Source organism: Carassius carassius, unplaced genomic scaffold, assembly GCF_963082965.1.
Source record: "Carassius carassius unplaced genomic scaffold, fCarCar2.1 SCAFFOLD_60, whole genome shotgun sequence".
Classification (NCBI taxonomy): Eukaryota; Metazoa; Chordata; class Actinopteri; order Cypriniformes; family Cyprinidae; genus Carassius; species Carassius carassius.
This window is the reverse complement of record NW_026775084.1, coordinates 1,162,501-1,175,000: the sequence shown is the minus strand read 5'-3', so window position 1 is coordinate 1,175,000 and position 12,500 is coordinate 1,162,501. Positions and strand designations below refer to the sequence as shown.

At 38.6% G+C, this 12,500-nt stretch overlaps 15 non-coding genes across 15 annotated transcripts; all 15 read right to left on the bottom strand.

Moving 5' to 3' along the window:
• Positions 1-331: 331 nt before the first annotated feature.
• Positions 332-450, bottom strand: LOC132135121 (5S ribosomal RNA). The gene has a single exon (XR_009430082.1). It is a non-coding gene; the product is annotated as a 5S ribosomal RNA (ribosomal RNA).
• Positions 451-534: 84 nt separating this feature from the next.
• LOC132136139 (5S ribosomal RNA) lies at positions 535-653 on the bottom strand. Its single transcript, XR_009431040.1, has one exon. It is a non-coding gene; the product is annotated as a 5S ribosomal RNA (ribosomal RNA).
• Positions 654-6,852: 6,199 nt separating this feature from the next.
• LOC132135401 (5S ribosomal RNA) lies at positions 6,853-6,971 on the bottom strand. Its single transcript, XR_009430347.1, has one exon. It is a non-coding gene; the product is annotated as a 5S ribosomal RNA (ribosomal RNA).
• Positions 6,972-7,574: 603 nt separating this feature from the next.
• On the bottom strand, positions 7,575-7,693 carry LOC132135120 (5S ribosomal RNA). The gene has a single exon (XR_009430081.1). It is a non-coding gene; the product is annotated as a 5S ribosomal RNA (ribosomal RNA).
• Positions 7,694-7,777: 84 nt separating this feature from the next.
• On the bottom strand, positions 7,778-7,896 carry LOC132136201 (5S ribosomal RNA). Its single transcript, XR_009431099.1, has one exon. It is a non-coding gene; the product is annotated as a 5S ribosomal RNA (ribosomal RNA).
• Positions 7,897-8,385: 489 nt separating this feature from the next.
• Positions 8,386-8,504, bottom strand: LOC132135119 (5S ribosomal RNA). The gene has a single exon (XR_009430080.1). It is a non-coding gene; the product is annotated as a 5S ribosomal RNA (ribosomal RNA).
• Positions 8,505-8,588: 84 nt separating this feature from the next.
• On the bottom strand, positions 8,589-8,707 carry LOC132136137 (5S ribosomal RNA). The gene has a single exon (XR_009431038.1). It is a non-coding gene; the product is annotated as a 5S ribosomal RNA (ribosomal RNA).
• Positions 8,708-9,200: 493 nt separating this feature from the next.
• LOC132135118 (5S ribosomal RNA) lies at positions 9,201-9,319 on the bottom strand. Its single transcript, XR_009430079.1, has one exon. It is a non-coding gene; the product is annotated as a 5S ribosomal RNA (ribosomal RNA).
• Positions 9,320-9,403: 84 nt separating this feature from the next.
• Positions 9,404-9,522, bottom strand: LOC132135920 (5S ribosomal RNA). Its single transcript, XR_009430835.1, has one exon. It is a non-coding gene; the product is annotated as a 5S ribosomal RNA (ribosomal RNA).
• A 603-nt stretch (positions 9,523-10,125) lies between these two features.
• On the bottom strand, positions 10,126-10,244 carry LOC132135117 (5S ribosomal RNA). Its single transcript, XR_009430078.1, has one exon. It is a non-coding gene; the product is annotated as a 5S ribosomal RNA (ribosomal RNA).
• Positions 10,245-10,328: 84 nt separating this feature from the next.
• Positions 10,329-10,447, bottom strand: LOC132136200 (5S ribosomal RNA). Its single transcript, XR_009431098.1, has one exon. It is a non-coding gene; the product is annotated as a 5S ribosomal RNA (ribosomal RNA).
• A 492-nt stretch (positions 10,448-10,939) lies between these two features.
• Positions 10,940-11,058, bottom strand: LOC132135386 (5S ribosomal RNA). Its single transcript, XR_009430333.1, has one exon. It is a non-coding gene; the product is annotated as a 5S ribosomal RNA (ribosomal RNA).
• Positions 11,059-11,142: 84 nt separating this feature from the next.
• LOC132136219 (5S ribosomal RNA) lies at positions 11,143-11,261 on the bottom strand. Its single transcript, XR_009431116.1, has one exon. It is a non-coding gene; the product is annotated as a 5S ribosomal RNA (ribosomal RNA).
• Positions 11,262-11,754: 493 nt separating this feature from the next.
• Positions 11,755-11,873, bottom strand: LOC132135116 (5S ribosomal RNA). The gene has a single exon (XR_009430077.1). It is a non-coding gene; the product is annotated as a 5S ribosomal RNA (ribosomal RNA).
• An 84-nt stretch (positions 11,874-11,957) lies between these two features.
• LOC132136170 (5S ribosomal RNA) lies at positions 11,958-12,076 on the bottom strand. The gene has a single exon (XR_009431070.1). It is a non-coding gene; the product is annotated as a 5S ribosomal RNA (ribosomal RNA).
• Between the last annotated feature and the right edge of the window lie 424 nt (positions 12,077-12,500).

Genomic DNA, 12,500 nt, shown 5'->3' with positions numbered 1-12,500 from the left:
TACATAATTACTGAAAATTTCCAAAAGTACTAACCTGGCCCAAACCTGTTTCGGTTTTCTAAGACTGGGCATTGACTCTTTTTTTTTTTTTTTTTTTTGCAAGATTATTAGACAATTAGTGAAAATTTTCAAAAGTACTAACCAGGCCCAAACCTGTTTCGGTTTTCTAAGACTGGGCATTGACTCTTTTTTTTTTTATTTTTTTATTTATGCAAAACTTTTAGATAATTACTGAAAAATTCCAAAAGTACTGGGCTGCAAAGAGAGGGCTATTTAAAGATCAGCCACTATAACTGCCAGTGCATTATATAAGTAGAGAAGGAAACCTAAAAGCTTACAGCACCTGGTATTCCCAGGCGGTCTCCCATCCAAGTACTAACCAGGCCCAAACCTGCTTAGCTTCCGAGATCAGACGAGATCGGGCATAGCCAGGCTGGTATGGCCGTAAGCGAAGGAGGCTGCAAAGAGAGGGCTATTTAAAGATCAGCCACTATAACTGCCAGTGCATTATATAAGTAGAGAAGGAAACCTAAAAGCTTACAGCACCTGGTATTCCCAGGCGGTCTCCCATCCAAGTACTAACCAGGCTCAAACCTGCTTAGCTTCCGAGATCAGACGAGATCGGGCATAGCCATGCTGGTATGGCCGTAAGCGAACGAGGCTGCAAAGAGAGGGCTATTTAAAGATCAGCCACTATAATCGGTATTTCCAGGCAGTCTCCCATCCAAGTACTAACTGGGCCCAAACCTGCTTAGATTCTGAGATTGGGCATTGACTCTTTATTTATTTAAAAAAAATTTTGCAAATTTATTACATAATTACTGAAAATTTCCAAAAGTACTAACCTGGCCCAAACCTGTTTCGGTTTTCTAAGACTGGGCATTGACTCTTTTTTTTTTTTTTTTTTTTTTGCAAGATTATTAGACAATTAGTGAAAATTTTCAAAAGTACTAACCAGGCCCAAACCTGTTTCGGTTTTCTAAGACTGGGCATTGACTCTTTTTTTTTTTTTTTTTTTTTATTTATGCAAAACTCTTAGATAATTACTGAAAAATTCCAAAAGTACTGGGCTGCAAAGAGAGGGCTATTTAAAGATCAGCCACTATAACTGCCAGTGCATTATATAAGTAGAGAAGGAAACCTAAAAGCTTACAGCACCTGGTATTCCCAGGCGGTCTCCCATCCAAGTACTAACCAGGCCCAAACCTGCTTAGCTTCCGAGATCAGACGAGATCGGGCATTTTTTTTTTTTTTTTTTTTTTTTTTTTTTTTATTATCAAAAGGTACATAAAAATAATAATAACATAACTCATATTTCCAACATTACACTTTCAATTGTATTACATGTTAATTCAATTTAACATATACAGCATCAATTTTGAATTTTAATCACATTACTTCACTCAAACCAAAACTAATTACCTAACTATAACATAACCTTGTCTTTTCAAAATTTTAAACTTAACCCTTCGGTTGTACTTATAAATCCATTTTCTTCTACAAATGCTTTTTCAAATTCTTCTTTGCTTAGGTATTTCCACATAATATACACACTCTTTCTAACAATACTCTTGAACATTCCAATCACATCTACTTTCTTTCTCTCAAAGTATGCCATATTCCTCCTCACCCATATTGCATATCTTGCATTACTCAAAATCAAATTCCAAAAATTCACATTTCTATCTTTATAATTTGTACATTCTCCAAATAAAAACAATTTTTTCCATTCATCCTCTGCAAACTCCTTTCCTATTCCATCTTTTATCAGTTTTTTCATTTTTGCATGAAACTCCTCAAGTTCCTTGCACTCAAAGAAGATGTGCATCAAGGTTTCAGCCTCTGTCTCACATACATCACATTCTCTACTCACATTTTTGTTCATTTGATGAATTACCACCTTTGTATAAATTCTGTTGTGTCGTAGCTTAAAGTCCAAATTCTCACAGTCCAGTCCATTGTATTTGACATTTAAGTTTCTCCATATTGTCTTTACCTTCATATCAGGAAAGAGTCTTGGCCATACCGCCTCTGATGCAGGCACTTTGATTTCCTTTCTGACCATCATTTGGTATATAGTTTTCACATTTATCTCCATCAAAAACTTTTTTCTCCCATTTTCCACAATATACATTTCAGGCATTCCCCAATCTCCCACTTTAACAGTTTCTCTTTCAATCCCTTCTACCCACTTTTCAGGCAGGCTTGTTTTAATGTTTTCAAACTCACCATCCACTTTTGCTTTGTCAATTGTATCATCCCACCCCACCACACAATCATATATTGCCCTATTTGGTAAGAAACCCTTTACATATTCATAGGCCAAGTCCTTTACTTTCCTTACCCCCGCTCTCATGAACAGCCTGTTGTAGAGCATTTTCCCTCCCCTCCTTATTCTTGGGTTCATAAAAATTGGCTGATTGTGTATTTGATTTATGTTTTCACATTCATAGTTTACATTTATCACAAATTCAGCCCATGCAGTAAACACTTCTTGATAAAACAACGGCAACTTTTCAATCATTGGCTTTTTTAAAACCATAAACACTCCCTCTTCACCACATCCACCACTTTCATTTAAATATTTTCTCATATACCCCTTCCAACCATATTCTGCTTTACCACATAAATATTTTTTGACTGTCTTAACTCTTATTGCCTTCCTTTTCACATCTAAATCTACCAAATTTAACCCCCCCTCACTATAATCTGCTATTAATGTTTTTGCTGATATTTTTGCTCTTTTCCCACCCCATACAAAATTATTCACAGCCTCTTTTATTCCATTTAACACCCAGTCTGGTAAATCAATTGCTCCCAACACATAATTACATTTAGATAACAATAAAGAATTAACCACCACAACTTTCCCTCTTAGTCTTAATTCCCTTAGTCTCCAATACTGTAACACTTGCTTGATTTTGTTTAGCACCCCTGACCATGTTGCATCCCTTGCCTCTTTTGCATTCTCTCCTACGTTTACCCCTAAAATTTTTATAAAGTCTTTCGTTATTCTGAATGGAATATCTGACCCTTCAACCCTTACTCCTCCTATACTCATTATTTCAGATTTATCAACATTTATTTTTGCACCTGACGCTTCCCCATATTTTTCTATCTGTTTTCTTATTTTATTTATACTCTCTATATCCCTAACTGTAAAAGTTGTATCATCTGCATATTGGTGTATTACACTAAATCCCCCCTTTGGTATTTGAATACCTTTAATTTCCTTATCTTTTTTTATTAGTGTCGCCAGCGGCTCGGCTGTTATTGAATATAATATTGCAGACAACGGACAACCTTGCCGTACTGACCTCTCTAAAGGGAAGGGGTCAGTTAACATCCCATTAACTTTAACACAACTTTTAGCATTTCCATATATTATTTTTATCCACTTTTGCATCCTCTCTCCAAACCCAAATCTCCCCATTGTCTGTTCTATAAAGCTGTGTTCCACCCTGTCAAATGCCTTATTTAAGTCTATAGATAAAACCAATCCCCCTTTCCCATCTTTCCCCATCCCTTCTACTACGTCTCTTATTGTGCAAATTGTGTCTGTAATGTCTCTACCATTTATGCTATAGGCTTGGCTTAATGATACTATTGATCCTACTACCTCTTTTATCTTATTTGCCAGCACTTTTGTCAATATTTTATAATCTGTGTTTAGAAGACTCAATGGTCTATAATTCCCTAGCTTAAGTGGACTTCCTTTATTTTTATATAGTATTGTAATTACTCCTAACCCCATAGACTCTGGCATTTCCCCTCTCTCTTCCATACTCCTATAAACCTTCAACAATATTGGTGATACAATCTCTTCAAAGGTCTTATAAAACTCATGCGTTAAGCCATCTGAGCCTGGGCTTTTGTTCTTTTTTGTCTGTTTTATTGCTTCTTTTATTTCTTCGATAGTTATATCACTCTCACATATATTTTTCTCGTTTTCACTTAACCTTTTACTCACAGTATTTAAAACTTCATCCACACACTCCCGTTTTACCCCTTCTTTCCTAAATAGCTTTTTATAAAATATTTCTACTTCTCTTATTATCCCCACATAATCAGTAATCTTCTCATCTTTTTCATTTTCCAGCTCTGTTATATGCTTTTTCCTCTGTTTTTTCTTTTCTAAGTTTAGAAAGAACTTCGTGCTTCGTTCTCCCTCTAATGCATACTGTGCTCTACTCCTTATTATTGCACCCTTACTTTTTTCTTTTTCATACTCTTCTATTTCTGCTTTTATTTGCATAAAGCGTTCTTTGTCTTGCTCAGGATTACCTTCTATTTTTTCTGCTTCCCTCTTCAATTCATTTTGCATATCCTCAATTTTACTCCTTCTCATAAAATCCCTTTGTTTTGCATATCTAATACTTCTTTTTTTAATTGTCCCTTTCATTTTTTCCCACCACTCACATACATTTTCATCAAATAACACATTTTGCATTTCATAATCTATACATTTTTTTATATTTTCTTTGTATGTCTCTTCTTTTAGCAAGTCTGCATTCAAACACCACATTCCTCCCCCCCTCTCCACCTCATTTACATCCATCTTAACCATCATCATAGCATGGTCACTTATTCCCACAAACTTATATTTCACATTTTTTACATATTTTAACATTTCCCTTTTGGTTAAACATAAATCTATTCTGCTCTGTTTTAAAACACCCATCACCAATTGTCTTCTAGAGAAGTCTTTTTTGTAGGGATTTCCTTCCCTCCATACATCAACTATATCGTCATCTTGCATCCATTCAGTTAGATATTTCCTGGATGCATCTGATTTAAAGTTTGCGCTACTTGATGCATCCAGTCTCGTGCACCATACGTTGAAATCCCCAACTATAATAAAGTTGCCTTTACATAACGGCTTAATTTCTTTAAAGATTTCTTTTCTTTCGTTTTCAATATTAGGTGCATAAATGTTTATCAGCCTGAAACATTCATTTTGGAACACAAATTCAGTCACTAACAGTCTTCCATTACCATCCTTGTATACTTGCTTCACATTATTCAATATATCTCCTTTTATAAGAGTTGCCACGCCGCAGGATTTTGCGTTCCCATGATTCACAAAAATTTCCCCTTCCCACCTCTTCCTTATGTTGTCCATTATATCATCAGACCAATGTGTTTCTTGCAAACAGAATATTTCAGCTTTTAACAATCCCTTCACCTTCTCAAACTTATTTACATCTCTTAATCCATTGCTATTCAAACAGGCAATGTTCATAAAGCCCCACATAGCAAGTATTGTCGTTTTTAACAGAATCATCCTCATTTTGTTAATTCCAGACACTTACTTTCTGTCGTGTGCTCCTCTATTTGTTTCTTCTTTCTTTTCTTCTGCACCCTTTCCCTTTTGCTTGTGTCCATGTCCTCGTCCTCAATTGTCACCGGATTTTCTGGCACCTCTCTCTTCCCTCCAGCTCTCTCCGCCTGCAACATTTCTTCTTGCCTTTTCGCATTGTCACCCTCCTGACTCTTGCCATCAGCTTTCATTCCCTCCCCTTCTCTGTCTTCACACTCCAAGACGTTCCTTTCCATCTTTTTTCCAGGTTCCGCTTCCTTCTCTTCCTTTTTTTTCTCTCTCTCTCTCCATCTCCTCCCTGAAGCATCCTCCTCTTGATCACTCACATCCACAATCGCTCTCCACTCCGTTGTTCTTTCTTCCCAACTCCATACATCACTTCTCTCTTCTTGTCCAGTCATTTCACCTACCTCTCCTTCGATCTCCACCTCCTCATCCACTTCATACTGATTCGAATCCTTCCCATTGCTGTTTCTCTCACCTATCTCTGCTGGGGTTTCACACACACATAATCCAGGTCGCATATTGCACATATTGCAGTTCTCTTCCTTGCACTCTCTCGCGTAATGGCCTTGCTTTTGACATTTAAAACATCTGAAGCTTGGACAGTCTCTTACAATATGGCCTGGCTGAATGCACAGGCGACAGACTTTCACTTGCCTATCATGTATTACTCTGAAGTGCTCAGTCCCTCCTAATGTCTCAAACTTTGTTGAATACGGCAGTGATTTTACCACCTCATTGAACTTTACCTTTAAAAATCTTGTTCCATCAGCGATATCCGTCCCCGGCCACATTCTCCTTCTAACACTTGAGGCCGCTTTAACTCCCCATTCTGACAGCTTTCTTAGTATCTCTTCATCCTGTATGTACATTGGTAACCCAAGGAACGAGACCACCATCTCCATACAGTCTACCTCTTTCGCCATCACCCGACTATTCTTTATCTTAAGCCCGTCCAACAATTTCTTCTTTCCTTTGTCCTCCTCCATTGTCAACTCATATTCTTTCGGTGTTTTGAATCTACATCCGATCACCACTCCACATTCTTCTCTTACTTTCTTCAGTATCTCCATCATTGTTAGTCTATCTTCTCCTTCTATTTCCACCAGCACTGTGAGCCTCTTTTCATAATGCCTTTTTCTTTGGCCCAGCTCTCCGTCCATTTCTCTTGTGTTCCTTTTCTCCTGGCCTTTTGCATTCTCCATTTGTTACACCGTGTTATGTCCTTCTCAGTACAGAAAGTATTTATCCCCAAACAGCAAATGCTGTTTGGGGATTAAATGACTTAAACGCAAACCAGTTCCCCTTTTTTAAAACGGTTGTTTTTAACATCAAGGCTTCAGTTTCCAATTTTCAAATCTCCACACTTGTTGTTTGATATCCCCTGCAAGCTGTACCACTTCCTGCTTCCACTAGGGCGTGCTCAGGCTGGTATGGCCGTAAGCGAAGGAGGCTGCAAAGAGAGGGCTATTTAAAGATCAGCCACTATAACTGCCAGTGCATTATATAAGTAGAGAAGGAAACCTAAAAGCTTACAGCACCTGGTATTCCAAGGCGGTCTCCCATCCAAGTACTAACCAGGCCCAAACCTGCTTAGCTTCCGAGATCAGACGAGATCGGGCATAGCCAGGCTGGTATGGCCGTAAGCGAAGGAGGCTGCAAAGAGAGGGCTATTTAAAGAACAGCCACTATAATCGGTATTTCCAAGCAGTCTCCCATCCAAGTACTAACTGGGCCCAAACCTGCTTAGATTCTGAGATTGGGCATTGACTCTTTATTTATTTAATTTTTTTTTTTGCAAATTTATTACATAATTACTGAAAATTTCCAAAAGTACTAACCAGGCCCAAACCTGTTTCGGTTTTCTAAGACTGGGCATTGACTCTTTTTTTTTTTTTTTTTTTTTGCTAGATTATTAGACAATTAATGAAAAGTTCCAAAACTACTAAACAGGCCCAAACCTGTTTCGGTTTTCTAAGACTGGGCATTGACTCTTTTTTTTTTTTTTTTTTTTTTGCTAGATTATTAGACAATTAGTGAAAAGTTCCAAAACTACTAAACAGGCCCAAACCTGTTTCGGTTTTCTAAGACTGGGCATTGACTCTTTTTTTTTTTTTTTTTTTTTATTTATGCAAAACTCTTAGATAATTACTGAAAAATTCCAAAAGTACTGGGCTGCAAAGAGAGGGCTATTTAAAGATCAGCCACTATAACCGCCAGTGCATTATATAAGTAGAGAAGGAAACCTAAAAGCTTACAGCACCTGGTATTCCCAGGCGGTCTCCCATCCAAGTACTAACCAGGCCCAAACCTGCTTAGCTTCCGAGATCAGACGAGATCGGGCATAGCCAGGCTGGTATGGCCGTAAGCGAAGGAGGCTGCAAAGAGAGGGCTATTTAAAGATCAGCCACTATAACTGCCAGTGCATTATATAAGTAGAGAAGGAAACCTAAAAGCTTACAGCACCTGGTATTCCCAGGCGCTCTCCCATCCAAGTACTAACCAGGCCCAAACCTGCTTAGCTTCCGAGATCAGACGAGATCGGGCATAGCCATGCTGGTATGGCCGTAAGCGAACGAGGCTGCAAAGAGAGGGCTATTTAAAGATCAGCCACTATAATCGGTATTTCCAGGTAGTCTCCCATCCAAGTACTAACTGGGCCCAAACCTGCTTAGATTCTGAGATTGGGCATTGACTCTTTATTTATTTAAAAAAAATTTTGCAAATTTATTACATAATTACTGAAAATTTCCAAAAGTACTAACCTGGCCCAAACCTGTTTCGGTTTTCTAAGACTGGGCATTGACTCTTTTTTTTTTTTTTTTTTTTGCAAGATTATTAGACAATTAGTGAAAATTTTCAAAAGTACTAACCAGGCCCAAACCTGTTTCGGTTTTCTAAGACTGGGCATTGACTCTTTTTTTTTTTATTTTTTTATTTATGCAAAACTTTTAGATAATTACTGAAAAATTCCAAAAGTACTGGGCTGCAAAGAGAGGGCTATTTAAAGATCAGCCACTATAACTGCCAGTGCATTATATAAGTAGAGAAGGAAACCTAAAAGCTTACAGCACCTGGTATTCCCAGGCGGTCTCCCATCCAAGTACTAACCAGGCCCAAACCTGCTTAGCTTCCGAGATCAGACGAGATCGGGCATAGCCAGGCTGGTATGGCCGTAAGCGAAGGAGGCTGCAAAGAGAGGGCTATTTAAAGATCAGCCACTATAACTGCCAGTGCATTATATAAGTAGAGAAGGAAACCTAAAAGCTTACAGCACCTGGTATTCCCAGGCGGTCTCCCATCCAAGTACTAACCAGGCTCAAACCTGCTTAGCTTCCGAGATCAGACGAGATCGGGCATAGCCATGCTGGTATGGCCGTAAGCGAACGAGGCTGCAAAGAGAGGGCTATTTAAAGATCAGCCACTATAATCGGTATTTCCAGGCAGTCTCCCATCCAAGTACTAACTGGGCCCAAACCTGCTTAGATTCTGAGATTGGGCATTGACTCTTTATTTATTTAAAAAAAATTTTGCAAATTTATTACATAATTACTGAAAATTTCCAAAAGTACTAACCTGGCCCAAACCTGTTTCGGTTTTCTAAGACTGGGCATTGACTCTTTTTTTTTTTTTTTTTTTTTTGCAAGATTATTAGACAATTAGTGAAAATTTTCAAAAGTACTAACCAGGCCCAAACCTGTTTCGGTTTTCTAAGACTGGGCATTGACTCTTTTTTTTTTTTTTTTTTTTTATTTATGCAAAACTCTTAGATAATTACTGAAATATTCCAAAAGTACTAGGCTGCAAAGAGAGGGCTATTTAAAGATCAGCCACTATAACCGCCAGTGCATTATATAAGTAGAGAAGGAAAGCTAAAAGCTTACAGCACCTGGTATTCCCAGGCGGTCTCCCATCCAAGTACTAACCAGGCCCAAACCTGCTTAGCTTCCGAGATCAGACGAGATCGGGCATAGCCAGGCTGGTATGGCCGTAAGCGAAGGAGGCTGCAAAGAGAGGGCTATTTAAAGATCAGCCACTATAACTGCCAGTGCATTATATAAGTAGAGAAGGAAACCTAAATGCTTACATCACCTGGTATTCCCAGGCGGTCTCCCATCCAAGTACTAACCAGGCCCAAACCTGCTTAGCTTCCGAGATCAGACGAGATCGGGCATAGCCAGGCTGGTATGGCCGTAAGCGAACGAGGCTGCAAAGAGAGGGCTATTTAAAGATCAGCCACTATAATCGGTATTTCCAGGCAGTCTCCCATCCAAGTACTAACTGGGCCCAAACCTGCTTAGATTCTGAGATTGGGCATTGACTCTTTATTTATTTAATTTTTTTTTTTGCAAATTTATTACATAATTACTGAAAATTTCCAAAAGTACTAACCAGGCCCAAACCTGTTTCGGTTTTCTAAGACTGGGCATTGACTCTTTTTTTTTTTTTTTTTTTTTGCTAGATTATTAGACAATTAATGAAAAGTTCCAAAACTACTAAACAGGCCCAAACCTGTTTCGGTTTTCTAAGACTGGGCATTGACTCTTTTTTTTTTTTTTTTTTTTTTGCTAGATTATTAGACAATTAGTGAAAAGTTCCAAAACTACTAAACAGGCCCAAACCTGTATCGGTTTTCTAAGACTGGGCATTGACTCTTTTTTTTTTTTTTTTTTTTTTTTTATGCAAAACTCTTAGATAATTACTGAAAAATTCCAAAAGTACTGGGCTGCAAAGAGAGGGCTATTTAAAGATCAGCCACTATAACCGCCAGTGCATTATATAAGTAGAGAAGGAAACCTAAAAGCTTACAGCACCTGGTATTCCCAGGCGGTCTCCCATCCAAGTACTAACCAGGCCCAAACCTGCTTAGCTTCCGAGATCAGACGAGATCGGGCATAGCCAGGCTGGTATGGCCGTAAGCGAAGGAGGCTGCAAAGAGAGGGCTATTTAAAGATCAGCCACTATAACTGCCAGTGCATTATATAAGTAGAGAAGGAAACCTAAAAGCTTACAGCACCTGGTATTCCCAGGCGCTCTCCCATCCAAGTACTAACCAGGCCCAAACCTGCTTAGCTTCCGAGATCAGACGAGATCGGGCATAGCCATGCTGGTATGGCCGTAAGCGAACGAGGCTGCAAAGAGAGGGCTATTTAAAGATCAGCCACTATAATCGGTATTTCCAGGTAGTCTCCCATCCAAGTACTAACTGGGCCCAAACCTGCTTAGATTCTGAGATTGGGCATTGACTCTTTATTTATTTAAAAAATTTTTTGCAAATTTATTACATAATTACTGAAAATTTCCAAAAGTACTAACCTGGCCCAAACCTGTTTCGGTTTTCTAAGACTGGGCATTGACTCTTTTTTTTTTTTTTTTTTTTGCAAGATTATTAGACAATTAGTGAAAATTTTCAAAAGTACTAACCAGGCCCAAACCTGTTTCGGTTTTCTAAGACTGGGCATTGACTCTTTTTTTTTTTTTTTTTTTTTTATTTATGCAAAACTTTTAGATAATTACTGAAAAATTCCAAAAGTACTGGGCTGCAAAGAGAGGGCTATTTAAAGATCAGCCACTATAACCGCCAGTGCATTATATAAGTAGAGAAGGAAACCTAAAAGCTTACAGCACCTGGTATTCCCAGGCGGTCTCCCATCCAAGTACTAACCAGGCCCAAACCTGCTTAGCTTCCGAGATCAGACGAGATCGGGCATAGCCAGGCTGGTTTGGCCGTAAGCGAAGGAGGCTGCAAAGAGAGGGCTATTTAAAGATCAGCCACTATAACTGCCAGTGCATTATATAAGTAGAGAAGGAAACCTAAAAGCTTACAGCACCTGGTATTCCCAGGCGGTCTCCCATCCAAGTACTAACCAGGCTCAAACCTGCTTAGCTTCCGAGATCAGACGAGATCGGGCATAGCCATGCTGGTATGGCCATAAGCGAACGAGGCTGCAAAGAGAGGGCTATTTAAAGATCAGCCACTATAATCGGTATTTCCAGGCAGTCTCCCATCCAAGTACTAACTGGGCCCAAACCTGCTTAGATTCTGAGATTGGGCATTGACTCTTTATTTATTTAAAAAAAATTTTGCAAATTTATTACATAATTACTGAAAATTTCCAAAAGTACTAACCTGGCCCAAACCTGTTTCGGTTTTCTAAGACTGGGCATTGACTCTTTTTTTTTTTTTTTTTTTTTTTGCAAGATTATTAGACAATTAGTGAAAATTTTCAAAAGTACTAACCAGGCCCAAACCTGTTTCGGTTTTCTAAGACTGGGCATTGACTCTTTTTTTTTTTTTTTTTTTAATTTATGCAAAACTCTTAGATAATTACTGAAATATTCCAAAAGTACTAGGCTGCAAAGAGAGGGCTATTTAAAGATCAGCCACTATAACCGCCAGTGCATTATATAAGTAGAGAAGGAAAGCTAAAAGCTTACAGCACCTGGTATTCCCAGGCGGTCTCCCATCCAAGTACTAACCAGGCCCAAACCTGCTTAGCTTCCGAGATCAGACGAGATCGGGCATAGCCAGGCTGGTATGGCCGTAAGCGAAGGAGGCTGCAAAGAGAGGGCTATTTAAAGATCAGCCACTATAACTGCCAGTGCATTATATAAGTAGAGAAGGAAACCTAAATGCTTACATCACCTGGTATTCCCAGGCGGTCTCCCATCCAAGTACTAACCAGGCCCAAACCTGCTTAGCTTCCGAGATCAGACGAGATCGGGCATAGCCATGCTGGTATGGCCGTAAGCGAACGAGGCTGCAAAGAGAGGGCTATTTAAAGATCAGCCACTATAATCGGTATTTCCAGGCAGTCTCCCATCCAAGTACTAACTGGGCCCAAACCTGCTTAGATTCTGAGATTGGGCATTGACTCTTTATTTATTTAATTTTTTTTTTGCAAATTTATTACATAATTACTGAAAATTTCCAAAAGTACTAACCTGGCCCAAACCTGTTTCGGTTTTCTAAGACTGGGCATTGACTCTTTTTTTTTTTTTTTTTTTTTGCAAGATTATTAGACAATTAGTGAAAATTTTCAAAAGTACTAACCAGGCCCAAACCTGTTTCGGTTTTCTAAGACTGGGCATTGACTCTTTTTTTTTTTTTTTTTTTTTATTTATGCAAAACTTTTAGATAATTACTGAAAAATTCCAAAAGTACTGGGCTGCAAAG